Here is a 12911-nt window from a genome sequence, read left to right as displayed (position 1 = left end):
CCCTCTCTTCCCTTCCTCTAGGGAGAGACCTCTCCCTTTCCATGCCCCTGACTGCATGTCCAGGAGACTGATCAAACATGCCTGGTTTCACTGCTGCCTTTCTGTGCTCAAAGCACATGTGGCTGGCCAGGAGCAACGTATGCCTCTCACAGTTCTGGCTGGAGGGAGGCAGCTCTCCTCACCAGCTCTGGCTACGTGGCCTCAGAATTTATCTTCTATGCTTTGCCAGAGTTGCCACTGAACTCAGATATGTTTCATGGACCAGGCACTTGGGTGGATGATCTCGCGCCTACTTTCATGAGCAGTGAGTTAGGTGATGAGCTGCTGGAGAGGAGCTCTGCAGAGAGGGACCTGGGCGTCCTGGTGGACGACAGGTTGGCCATCAGCCAGCAGTGTGCCCTCATGGCCAAGAAGGCCAATGGCATTCTGGGGTGCATTAAGAAGAGCGTGTCCAGCAGGTCGAGGGAGGTGATCCTCCCCCTCTACTCTGCCCTGGTAAGGCCTCATCTGGAGTACTGTGTCCAGTTCTGGGCTCCCCAGTACAAAAAAGACAGGGATCTCTTGGAAAGAGTCCAGCGGAGGGCCACAAAGATGGTGAAGGGCCTGGAGCATCTCCCCTATGAAGAAAGGCTAAGTGAACTGGGTCTATTTAGCCTTGAGAAAAGAAGACTGAGAGGGGACCTGATCCAGGATTATAAATATCTGAGGTGTGGCGGCCATAGCGGTGAGGCCAGTCTCTTTTCAGTGGTACGTGGAGACAGGACGAGGGGAAACGGACATAAGCTGCAGCACAGGAAGTTTTGCACGAATGTGCGTAAGAACTTCTTCACGGTGAGGGTGACGGAGCACTGGAACAGGCTGCCCAGGGAGGTTGTGGAGTCTCCTTCTCTGGAGATATTCAAGTCTCGCCTGGACGCCTACCTGTGCGACCTGGTGTAGGGAACCTGCTTTGGCAGGGGGGTTGGTCTCGATGATCTCTAGAGGTCCCTTCCAACCCCTACAATACTGTGATTCTGTGATTCTGTGATTCTGTGATGAGAAGAAAGCAAGGGAAAGCTGAGGGGTTCCCGCCAAGGAAAGATTTTTCCATGTTTTCACTGCTCCATTGTAAAGTCTGTATGTACTGACTACAGATACTAACGTAGAGCATCTCATTTTGTATCCCTTTCTGTGTCTCTTAGACCAGAAAACATAAATGTGTCAATACTTGCAGATCACTTGGACTATGGAAAACACCTGTTTAATTATGTTAGGGTTTCCAAGTCTGAGAGAGCAGTACAAGGTCAATAAACCTCATGTAGCTTGGATCAGAAGTCCACATTAAGATTACCTCTGCTTTGAAATGGTAATGATGTGACTGTACACAGTCAGATTCTGGCTCCTAGTGACATGGGATGAATCCAAAATGTGATGACTGTAATAGAGCCACTTGGGTTTCAGAGCAGCAGAAGATGGGATCAGGATGTGGCATGTACACTACATGAAGTGATGGGTGGGTACATTTTTATAACCTGATTTTACTTCCCTCCGTGGTATTCAATTTTATCCACATCGGTCCATTGAGAAAACAAGGCTCTGCTCTCAGTGAAGTGTTTATGGGCCCGTACAGCCATAGGAATACCTTTTATGTGCCCGTGGCACTTTGAATATCTTTGAATGGGAAGGAATCTTTGTGGGCAAGAATAAATCCACATACTTTTTGGTCTGCCATGCGAGGAAGGGCAGAGCGGCAGTCAGTGCTACCTAAATCTTTGCCAGACCCCAGGGAAGGATTTAAGTTCAGGTTTCCTATTTGAGTAAGCACTAGGAACAAATGGTAACATAAAGGTTAGTAGAAGATTATAAATAGGATAATAAATGGAGAAGGAAGGATTATACTACCACATTAGAAATCATTTGAAGGGAAGGTAGAAACTCTCATGCTTTGCAATAATTTCTGAGTACCCAGATTGATGGTAATCTATCTGTGTTATTTATTATAGAGATATATGTTTTGATATAATTTTAAAAAACAGCTTGTTAAATTACTGGAGCTACAAATATAGTAGAGCACCAAAATTCTAATAGGCTGAAGTAGGATGTTAATGGTGTAGAAATAAATATTTGCTGTGGCAATGTGTCTGAGCATACCCAATCAGCTGAAGGAGGAGGAGAATATGTTTCTCATGCTGCCAGTATTAGCTTACTAATTTGGCTTACGTTTTTGAATATTCCTGATTAATTGTTTGATTTCTGCCAGATAAACCCAGATAACTGATAAAGATGAAGAAGCCACTGCCCACCCATGGATAGGCTGCATGCAGAAAGAGTTAAAATTAGCCCATTCACTTTGAACTCTTCATCCAGCTTGGTGCAGTGCATAAAACTGAGAAGTCAGATAGTGTATAGTAAAAGAGTTGAGTTGGTAGAAAGGAAGTAACGATCTCTGCTCTTTATTGGTCTCCATAACCAGAGTCTGAGAGTTACTCACAGCCACCAGTTTGCACAGTCACACAGTGGCATCCAACCAACATATGCAGGAGCAAACCCACCAACATCTGCCCAAGGTGAGCAACATCCTTTGGGGCATGTTGGCCTGGCTGGAGTCCCTCCTCATGTGAAAGGGGAGAGTGTTAAAGCTGTGCCACTGACGTTAGAGGAAGACGTGGACATCAAATGCCCATGACTGAATCATAATGTTGCTGCCTGACAGCAGTGGGAACTAGCTAAAGAGGATGGCAAGCAAGGGCAGAAAAGGAGAGAGATACAACTGCAGTAGGGAGGGCACTGAGGATTTCAAAAAGATGACCCCCATTATTTGGCTGTCCACACCCCATTTTACCTTAGTTTGATTGGGAAGATCTCATTGTAACTTGTGCGTGTTTGTGCCAGGCAACCAGATTGCTCACTGCTTTTGACATGTGCCTGATGTGCCAGGCTGCCCCGGGAGCTGCTGGGCTCTGCTCAGGAGAAAGGCATTCAAGAAGCGGGCTGGGTTAACGGTGCAGAATTCTTCTGCATCGTCCATCCCCACAGTGCTCTTGGCAGGTGTCACTTCTTACCGCAGGTATGCTGGTAACACTCCAGCAGTTCTGTGAGTCACTGGGCGACCTCTGTGAAGTTGAGCTCAGCTTTGCATCTGTGCTTTTAAAAGGTTTCCTTTTTGTTTAAGAACATGTTTGTTGCTTTTTACCTGTTTCTCCCACTCTCAGGCTTTCAGACTACGAGCTTAGTTTAGCAATCAGGAAATTACTAGCATCAACCTAATTTTAGTATTGTTCATGCACTGCAAAGCAACTTGCTACGCAAGAAAAAAAAACACACACACACATTTGAGCAATATTGGTACAATATGTCAGACGTAGCAATATTCTCTGTGATTATCACTCCATACAATTTTCAAAGCAATGATGAATTGTGACAGATCCTCCTCTGAAGCATAGTTTATGAAATCAGTAGAGGTATATCAGCTTACATCAACTGAGGATCTGGGCTACAGTTCCAGGTTTCTGCTGGCACCTTTTCACAACAGAAGACCACCTGAGATGTACTGAGAGGTAATCTCTCTATGTGCTCTATGCTCTGTGTGAGAAGCCCTGGGAGTGTTTCAAGCTCTCTTGGATAAAGTGATGCAGCCACCGAGTCTTGAAAAGGAGTACGTACCTGGGAAGTCTGGCATAAATATAGGAAACTCTTCCCCTTCTTTTAACAAGGGTGAGGGAGTCCTCGGTCAGCTACTGAGTTTATGAACTGACACATGAAAAAGCTTTCAGTAATGATGGCAGTGGAAGCAGAATGTCATAGAATCATAGAATGGCTTAGGTTAGAAGAGACCTGATAGATCATTCAACTTCACACAAACAATTTAACTAGAAGGGTACTCCAGTATAGTTGCAAACATTTTGTCACAGATAATTATAATGGCTGTGCAACTGTAGTAACATGGGACCCATTACAGTGCCACGGGTGCTGCTTAAGCTTTACAGGGAGAGATCACCATTTTCTGCGTGTGAATAGCGGTGTGTGGGGATTAGCAAAGTGTGAATTAACGCAGTTCTGCTGACTGGCTAAAAAGATGCATATCCCTTTTTCTTGACATTTAGAGGCGAAGAGGAGTTAATTCAGAAAAGACCAAGTTTCTGACACTTTTAATAATAAAGTAACACTTCAGAATGATAGTGTGAGATGAACGATTTGTAATGACCAGTGTAACAATGTGAGAGAGGCGTGTCATGAGCTTCTCTCTCTGTTAATATATCAGAGACTGTTCAGCAGTTACCATCCTTTAGGAGCTTTCCTAGGCATTTCTTGTTATTTATATGTGTCTTTTTCCAAATCTGCCAAAAATGCTGTTAAAAAAGACCACACAGAGAACTGATCTACCTTATACAAATGTCTAGTGGGAAATAGTCATGTAAATTTTGATTTACTGAATGTACAAAAGAGGGAGGCCACCACCTAAGAAATGGATGACAGCATCTGAAAGTGGTTCCAGCATTTTAAAAGCAATTATGGGGGGGTAGATTTATGCATGAAACCTGCTCTGTACATTAACTAAATTTGTGGGTTTAATCACTGGAAGGAGAAAACCAGCTATGAAAGACCCAAAGTAACAGGTCATTGTAGATATTCCCTTGAGGATGTAATTTGTGTCAGTGTACACAGACAGGACTGTGCATATGTGTCGCAAAAGTGACAAAGGAAAAAAGTAAGCGAACATCCTAAAAAAGCAAATATGGGAGAATGCTGGAATCTATGGCTTCCTGAATAAAGAAAATAAAGCTGTGACTATGTGAAGATTTCTTAGCATGGGAATGGCAAAGGAGTAACACATTCTTCACTCCAGTGGAAATTAATGGAGCATGCATTCCTCATTCTCAGTCTATTTGAGGCTGCAACGGGGGATATCACATCTGGCAAAACTACTTTGAGTCATGTTATACCACTTATAACATCATCTGGACCTTAGGAAACAGTTTTCTGAAAATAAGGAATGCTGTACAGTACCTGACATTAGCCTTGTTGAAAGGTACTGATAAGTTGCAGAGGCCTAAGAAATTAAGGGCCACATTTACATGGAATTTTCCTGCACTTTATTACAGTCAATTCCCTGTTTTTGTAATTTTAACAGCCCTTTTCCCTTCAGTGCCTTCCACAGAGCAAGCAGAGGGTGCCTGTTTGTGAAAAGGGAACAAATCCATCTGAAAGGAGAGCATTTGGGACAACCACAGGAAAACTGTGTGCCCAGAAACTTTACAAAATCTGATATAAATTGAGAGCATTCATTATTAATAGAAATACTATTTTCAAACTATGTCGCGCTTTCATCTCCAAGGATTTCACATGCTACAGTCATGATACTGTGTTTGTAGTCCTAATTCCCACAGTTAGCTTTATCAGATCTGATGGAATTAGTGGTGTGAGGATGATGCACACTTTGTAAAGCTGTGCAGAACTTGGCCACAGACACAGACAGCTTTTTAAAAACTTAACTCCTTCTGGAATGGAGAGGAGTATCCTCTAGTTTTTCTATATATCCTACCATACAGCATTGCCTTATTGGAAGGGGCTGTTTTGCAGCAAATGGATGGTAATGTTTTTCAAAAGCACAATAGGACACTAGAAGTGGTCACAGAGCAGACAAGAGCCTTGCTTTGTTAGGACTCACAAGTGAAACTTGCATGCAGCATGTGCAGGGTTTACATTCTCCTTCTTGTTCCTGCTCCACAGCAAGTGTGAAATGGCAGCATTCTGATGTCCAGCATCTGAATTAACACAGACAGAGCCAGTAGTCCAGGAAGCACTCAGAGCTGTCTGGAGTTCATAAGCCAAGCTGATGGGAGGCTGGAAATGCAAAAGAGAGGAGGAAAGTCTTCACAACCACAGTTGCAGATGTGGGCACCCCTGTGCATGGAGGCCTTTCAAACCAACGCCTGTACGCAAACATTTCCTTGGGATTCTTCATCATCTGGCATCAGTTAGCTTAAGAATCCCAGGGAGGTGATCATAGACTAATGCAAAAACACTGGTGTTAATGTATCTGTGTGTGTGTGTGTGTGTGTGTGTGTGTGTAGGGATAAAAGGATTTCCAATTGCTCTGTTCAGTGGTCAAGAGATTAGTGGCCTTCATAGAAGGTTAGATAGAGTGGCATGAGGTTTACTACCCAAAGTAAACCTATGCCCTCGTTTAAAATGTACGGAGAAGTTCATTTCTGCATTAGGAATATAATGTACGGTTTTTATTTTTTGATGTTTAGCTGTTTCCAACACTGGTTATAAAAAGTCCCCAGTGCCCCATCCCACACCCATGATTATAAAAATATTTAAAGTCACAGAATGGATATATGGCTGGGCAGACACATATTTTGATTTATGTTGTACTATGGGTTAGGCACACATTTGAAGGCAAGGTTTTTGGCTGACAACAGCATCACAGTAGCAGTCTTCTAGTCATATATTATAGTGATGACCCCTGAAAATTATCAAGGTTTAACACAAGGCTATAATATAGGGTTTCTGAAAACTCTACATAAACAACAGACAACATAAAAAGTCATATTGCTATTTATGTGCCATCAAATCACATTAGGAGGGATTTGACCACATAAATAGTAAAATGACTTTTTGGGAATATGGAAATTAAAGAAAAATGTTTCAAATAGAAACCATAATTTATAGAAAAAAAAAATCACAAATATCCAACCATGTTACGTAAGTAGAAAAGTAAGAGAGGCAAAAAGAAAAAGGAAGACTTCTTGGAACCTTTTCAATATACTTTTGTGCATGGTTGTTTTTTGTTGTTTTTTTTTAACGCACCCAATCAAGGATGCATCCTGTCATGTCATATCATTATTACCTATATTTACTGTATTATATTGTGTGCTACGTGGGAGTTGACTGATATCTATGTTGTCAGCTGTTTGCCAGCTGTTTGCTCCTGGGATGAGCGGGGTGAATTTTAGCTTCTCAGAATCATCAAAATAAATAGCATCATTTCTCTTTGTTCTTTCTTTGCTGTGTGAAAATGATTTGAGGATATGGAAACTTCCCAGTCCCAGAATCTCACCCCCAGGATTTCCTTGAATCAGATATGGATGCATAGCAATATTTATTTGCTTCTCGTTATTTGGTGATGCCAATGAAAGCCGTAGATTAAGTGATGATAATAATTGTGGTAATTATGGAATATCTGGAGCGTAATGAGTGCTTTAATGATGAGTGTGAAAGCAAGGAGACACTCCAAAGAAAAGTTAATTACCCAAAGGACCTAGTTGAAGTTGATGGGTTTTTGCCCTTGATTTTTGTGTGGATTGGGCTGTACATGGGCAGGAGGTCTATAGCCTGTCCCAGTGGTAGCAGTGCACCAAACCATATACTTGGAAGAAAAATTAAATCACTACCAGTGCTGGCAGTTCCTACTCTATGTTTTGGAAGGTGAAGGTGAGGAAGGGTTTGTGGTCTGTCTGGTGCACTGTATGATGGAATTTCTCTCCTATGATACTTGCTCAGAAAAGGCCTAACACACGCCTACCATGAAACATGTGAGCAGTGCTACCCACTAAAAGTGAATTTATCTCATGAGATGTGAATGGAACTATTCATTTGCTTAATGTTTATGACATGCCTCAGTGGTTTTCTGGAGAGATGGTCAATATTTTTACCCTATTTTTAAGAAAAAAGTCATTTTATTCCAAGATAGCAATAAACAGTAAATTTTTGGAAGATTAAAGCATCAAGGAGACATGTCACAATTGTGAATGCACAATTCCCTTTGAAGTCAACAGAACATGTGTGTGTGCAGAAGGACAGAGATATAGGGCAGCAGAATTTCATGACATTGTGCCTTAGGAGCTATAAGCAACAGGGGTTATCCAGAATCATTACACGGGGTTTTAAAGCAAAAGTTGCTTGGAAAAGCTGAAGAGAGTGGAGGGCCTATTCATGAGGAACAAGAGGCAATCTAGAGGTGGGAATCAGTTCCAAAACCAGGGAGATGAGACTTAAAGAAGAGCTACGCAGAGACTGAGTGAGAGTTTGCCAAGGGCGGGTGAGCAGGCAGACCAGGAGCACAGCATCTCAGAGCCTGCTGCCTCTGGGAAATCTGTTGAATCAAGAAGCTGTGATTATTTTACACCTTGGATTATTTGTGTTTGCTCGAGCAATAAAACTATATAGCTATTTACTTGCTTGCCAAAAGAAAACAATTAGCCAGCATTCTTAGAGATGTTCTTAAATGAGAACATTATTTTTGTTTAGCAAAACATTGCTTTTATTTATCGACCTCACTTGGGAGACCCACAAGTACTTTGGATCAGAGCTCTTTATATTTTTTTCTCTCCATGTGAGCTACATCTGGAAAAATGCTAAGCATCGAGAGAGAAGTGCTCAGTGCTTACCCACACTGCCTGGCATCTCTATGAAAGTGCGATGGATAGGGATAAAGACTGGAAAGATGAACTATTCTCTTTGGGTAACAATTTCAAAATAGTAATTGCTTATTTACACTCTTATTTACACATTTTACTTATTCCTTCATTTTCTACCAATCTCCTAAAAACACTGCCTTGCCCTTGCTGGTCTCTCTGTTAGGAATGGCATCAGCAGCAGTATCTGGGTTTGGAGGATGAGTGTGCGGGAAGGGGAAGGAGAGATGACAGCCTCTAGCCAGCACACTTCTGCAACACGGCTGCTAGCTCACCACATCACACTCTTTTTTTCCTGCTAATTACAGGAAAAGTGATTTATTAATATTTGTGCAATGGTAACTTTTCAGCTCACCCACAGCCTTTTCTAATCTAGCCAATTATTTTCAGTATTACTTTTAAGCACTGACTTTAATTAATGGGGTGCAGAAGTTTAAAGCATATGGGGCTGCTTTTCTTAAGTCTGGGAATAAGAAAGAGTTTAAAAATCCTGTGGATATGCTTCTCAATGCTGCACTTAAATTCTGTTTCTGGAAATGCTACATACAAGTTGTCACATTTTCTTCAGCTTGACATAAAATTCTGTGACGTGTCACATCAAATAGCAACAATCATGAAATTTTTAGGGATGTGTCACTTTTGAGATACATACTTTTTTGCTTTGATCCATCGTGGCTCAATTGGAAGATAAAATAATCACTTCAATTTCTTTCTACTTTTTTATATAAAAAACATAAAATATATATAATTTAAAAAATTTCAAAGTATTTGTTCTGAATCCACCCTTTTAACAGGAAACTGCAATGAGTTGCGATCATGTTTTTCTCCTGCTGGAAAAGCATCATTGTCTATGGAATGCTCATCTTAGGACAGCACCCAGAGTGCTATCCCAGCCTCAGGAAATCAGAACGATGTTGGCTATCAATGCTCTGTGGAGCAGTGCAGCCTGAATAAAACCTTAGCTATCTTTAAGTGACCCGAGAGTTGCCATCCGAACAAACTGCTCCTCCCATTAGCAACAGGTGATGCGAGAAGCATGATGGCTTTGCTCACATCTCGCACTCCATGGCTCCACCTTTCCCTCCCTTTCTCCCTCTCTCCTTCCTGGACGAGGCAAGGTGAGCATAGTGTGCAGCAAACTCTTGTTCTAGCACAGCACTCCTCTCACTGCCCCACTCCCCACTGCCAGATTGCTTGCAGGGCCACACATCTGCCAGGGGGCTGGAATATAGCTGCTTAAGAGTGGTGAGCAGAGCCCTCCATCCCTGTCTGCAGGCTGATCCATCAGCGGGACGGCTACTGCTGAGAGGAATTTCTCCCAGGCAGGATGAACCTCCTGTGACTCCCCTCACCATTGCTCAGCCTTCAGCTGAACTCTTGCTCACCCCCTGACCCCTGCTTCAACTCCTGCATGCATCAAGATGTCAACAGGGAACAAGAGTTCTCTTCGTCACCCTGGCTTTGCTCCCAGCCCTGCGTAGCCCATCCCACATCGATGATTGTCCCTAAATGCCCCTCTGCTGTGAAGGACACGGCTGACCCCAGCCCTGCAACATCACCTCCTCCTCCAACCCACCCAAAAGGATCATGTGCTGAATCTTGATGGGAAATTCATAGCACACTGGAGGCTGCTGTCCCCTATCAAACAATTCAGTGTGTCAGCGTCCTCATGGCCTGACCCCTGGGGGCTCTCCCATGGAGGTCCCGTCATTACACTTTGCCTATGCCTGGAAGTAAAAGCAAATGTAAGGTTGGATATCAGGAAAATTTTCTCCTCAGAAAGAGTGCTCAAACATTGGAACAGGCTGCCTTGGAGGTATGAAAGAAACATGCAGATGTGGCATGTGGGATATGGTTTAGTGAGCATGATTGGGCTGGGACTAAAAGGTTGGACTAGATGATCTTAGAGGTCTTTTCCAGCCTTAACGATTTTATGATTCTATGATTCAGTCTTCAGGGTAGCTCTGGGAGATGGTTTGATGTTCCTTGCCATGATGTAGGAGCGAGTGGTGGCCTCTGCTTGGTGCCTCTGGAAGTCATTGCCAAGTTGGTGAAACATGCTGCCATCCCTGGGACACATTAAAAAGGCAGCAGAGGATGCTGATCCTGTTCTCAAGTTCTCTGGTCTGACTATATAGTGCTGGGGAAAAAGTTAAGGATATAAAAGCCCAAGGGCAGTAGCTGAACCTTTGTGTTTTACTTTTTTAAATTCCTTTTTTCTATTTTTTTTTTTTCCCAAGGAAAATTTCAATGTGCTCGTCTGCCAGGTCCTCAGGGACTTACATGCTCCTGCAATTTATTACACTGTCTCTAGGCAGAGCTACCACTACCCTATCAGAGAATTACTTAAGGAGTTACTTAGGTCCAGGTGGCTGTTTGAGAACTTATATCACGTACTTACATCACCTTCTTTTTCTTTTAGTTAAATGTAGGCCCCTTCCTTTGGCTCATTTCGCCTTTTATCAGAGCATAATTTAACCACTGGTCACTGAAGGCAAAAAGGCACATAAATAAGCTCCAGAATATACCCGAAAACTGCTAGGAAGAGGCAAAAAACAGTGCTTTCTTCTGAAAACCAGCATGCTCCTGAGTGACTGTTGTAACTTCTGCTGTCCAGATTTGGATAAAGGAGTTCCTAAGAAGAAGAAAATAACATGAGAAGAAGCAGCAGAAAGGTCAAGGCAAAGAGAAAAAGCGTTTGCTCAGAGAAGGGAGAAAATTTGTGCTTTAGCTCTTTGGATACGTTCATTGCTGTATTCACAGAGTCGGGCAGGAAGTAGAAATATTGAGAATGGACGAACCACAGCTTCCTGGATCAAACAGAGGAGTGCTCTGGTTCTCCAGTGCTGTCTCTGCACTGTGCACTTGTTTTAGGTTTATGTTGCAGTGAAATGGGTGTTTTAGTGCTTTGGGTGTTCTTTTAAATATAAAGTGAGGAAAATACCCCTTATTTCAGACTACTGGAACTCTGTCTGGTGGGAATCATGTCCTGGGGGACAGGTGGTAGAGGCACTTCTTTCCATCTTGTGTCATCCTCAATAGAAATCAGCTAGCATTTACTTTGGAACACTTCAAAACAAATAAAAAACTGGTGATGGCTGCCGTGAAAAGATTGCCCTGTAAACTGTAGCAGTCTGGAAGCTGATTGACAAGCAGCGTAGACATCTGGACCCTGGGAGAAGGGAAGGCAGTTGAAGCTGCCAACCTTTTCAGCTCGTCCCATGGTAAAGCTGACCCAGCTCATCCTCGGCCTGCAAATCTGAAAAATGTTATGTTGATCCATAAACTCTGGTAATAGGTGCCTTATGACTTCAGCTGAATAGTAACTGGGAGGTTTGAAATGTTTGAAAACTTTTCTTTGCTCACATTCTCCATGAGTAGAATGGATGTTTTATATCAGTTTTTCATTTTTCCCCTATCATTTGGTGGAATTAAAGCAATGAGCATGTCAGGTTCCTGTAAGTCATAAAATTATGCTGCTGTTTTTTTTCCAAGGAAGCTGTAAGCATTGTACAAACTTGACAGCTAAGACTGTGTGGTGCTGTAGGCCAGTAACCTTTAAACTCAGTAAACCTAGGTTTAGCTTTTGGAGGTACGGAGCTCACAATAATATGAGTTGTTTTTTTTTTCCTAGAAAACAATCATGTACATCACAAAATGTATAATTTAGCAAAAATTGGTCTTGGTTCCTCAGAAGGTAGAAGACATTAGCAGGAGTATCTGAGATTGAGTGGAACACAATGTCTACAAAAACACTACTTTTCAACAAGTATTGATCAAGTTCTGAATTCAAGAAGTATCTCAGCTTTTTCTGCTTTGTAGCTGATGTGCAACAATACTTCCTTCTGTGTCTCAAGAGCCAGCCTGAGGAGAGTATAACCTTGGAACACTATGTGTCCTCTTATTGGCATAAACACATACCAGTATATTAGGATTCATCTTCAGATGTACCATAGGCACTTCTCAAAGACCTGCTGTGAAAGCTATCTTTCCTTTAGTTCATTTAGTAGTAATAGTCAAGAAATTGCTCCTGGTGATCCTGACCCACATCAGCAGGATCAGTTTCATTTCTGACATGGGATTCGCACACACACCTTCCTGTGCCATGGCTGCAGCACTTCATCAGCATGGCAGGGTGCTGTGAGACGGCTTTAGTAAGATGAGTGTGGATCTCAGGGCTGGCTGAAGTGTTGTGGGACTGTTTGCCATCCTACTATGAATACGCTGGTGTCTCAGAAATACATGCATATGCATGTGTTATATCAGAGGAAGAGAGGGCTCGTAAAATAGCTTAAAATAATCCTTTGGAGACAGATCTAGAAGAAAAAAAAAAGCTGCATTGACTGAAATAGCTGGAGCCCACTTCTGTTTTTGGGGCCTCATGGCAAAATTGGATTGAAACAGCAAAAAATATTGTGCATAAAAATGATTTTCTTAGAGTAATGAGTGAAATGATAAGAGGCAAGCTATGGTACATTGATCACACTAGTGAAATAACATCTGATGGGT

The sequence above is a fragment of the Meleagris gallopavo genome, chromosome 3, assembly GCF_905368555.1.
Source record: "Meleagris gallopavo chromosome 3, MGAL_WU_HG_1.1, whole genome shotgun sequence".
Taxonomy (NCBI): Eukaryota; Metazoa; Chordata; class Aves; order Galliformes; family Phasianidae; genus Meleagris; species Meleagris gallopavo.
Note: the sequence above shows the minus strand (reverse complement) of the source record.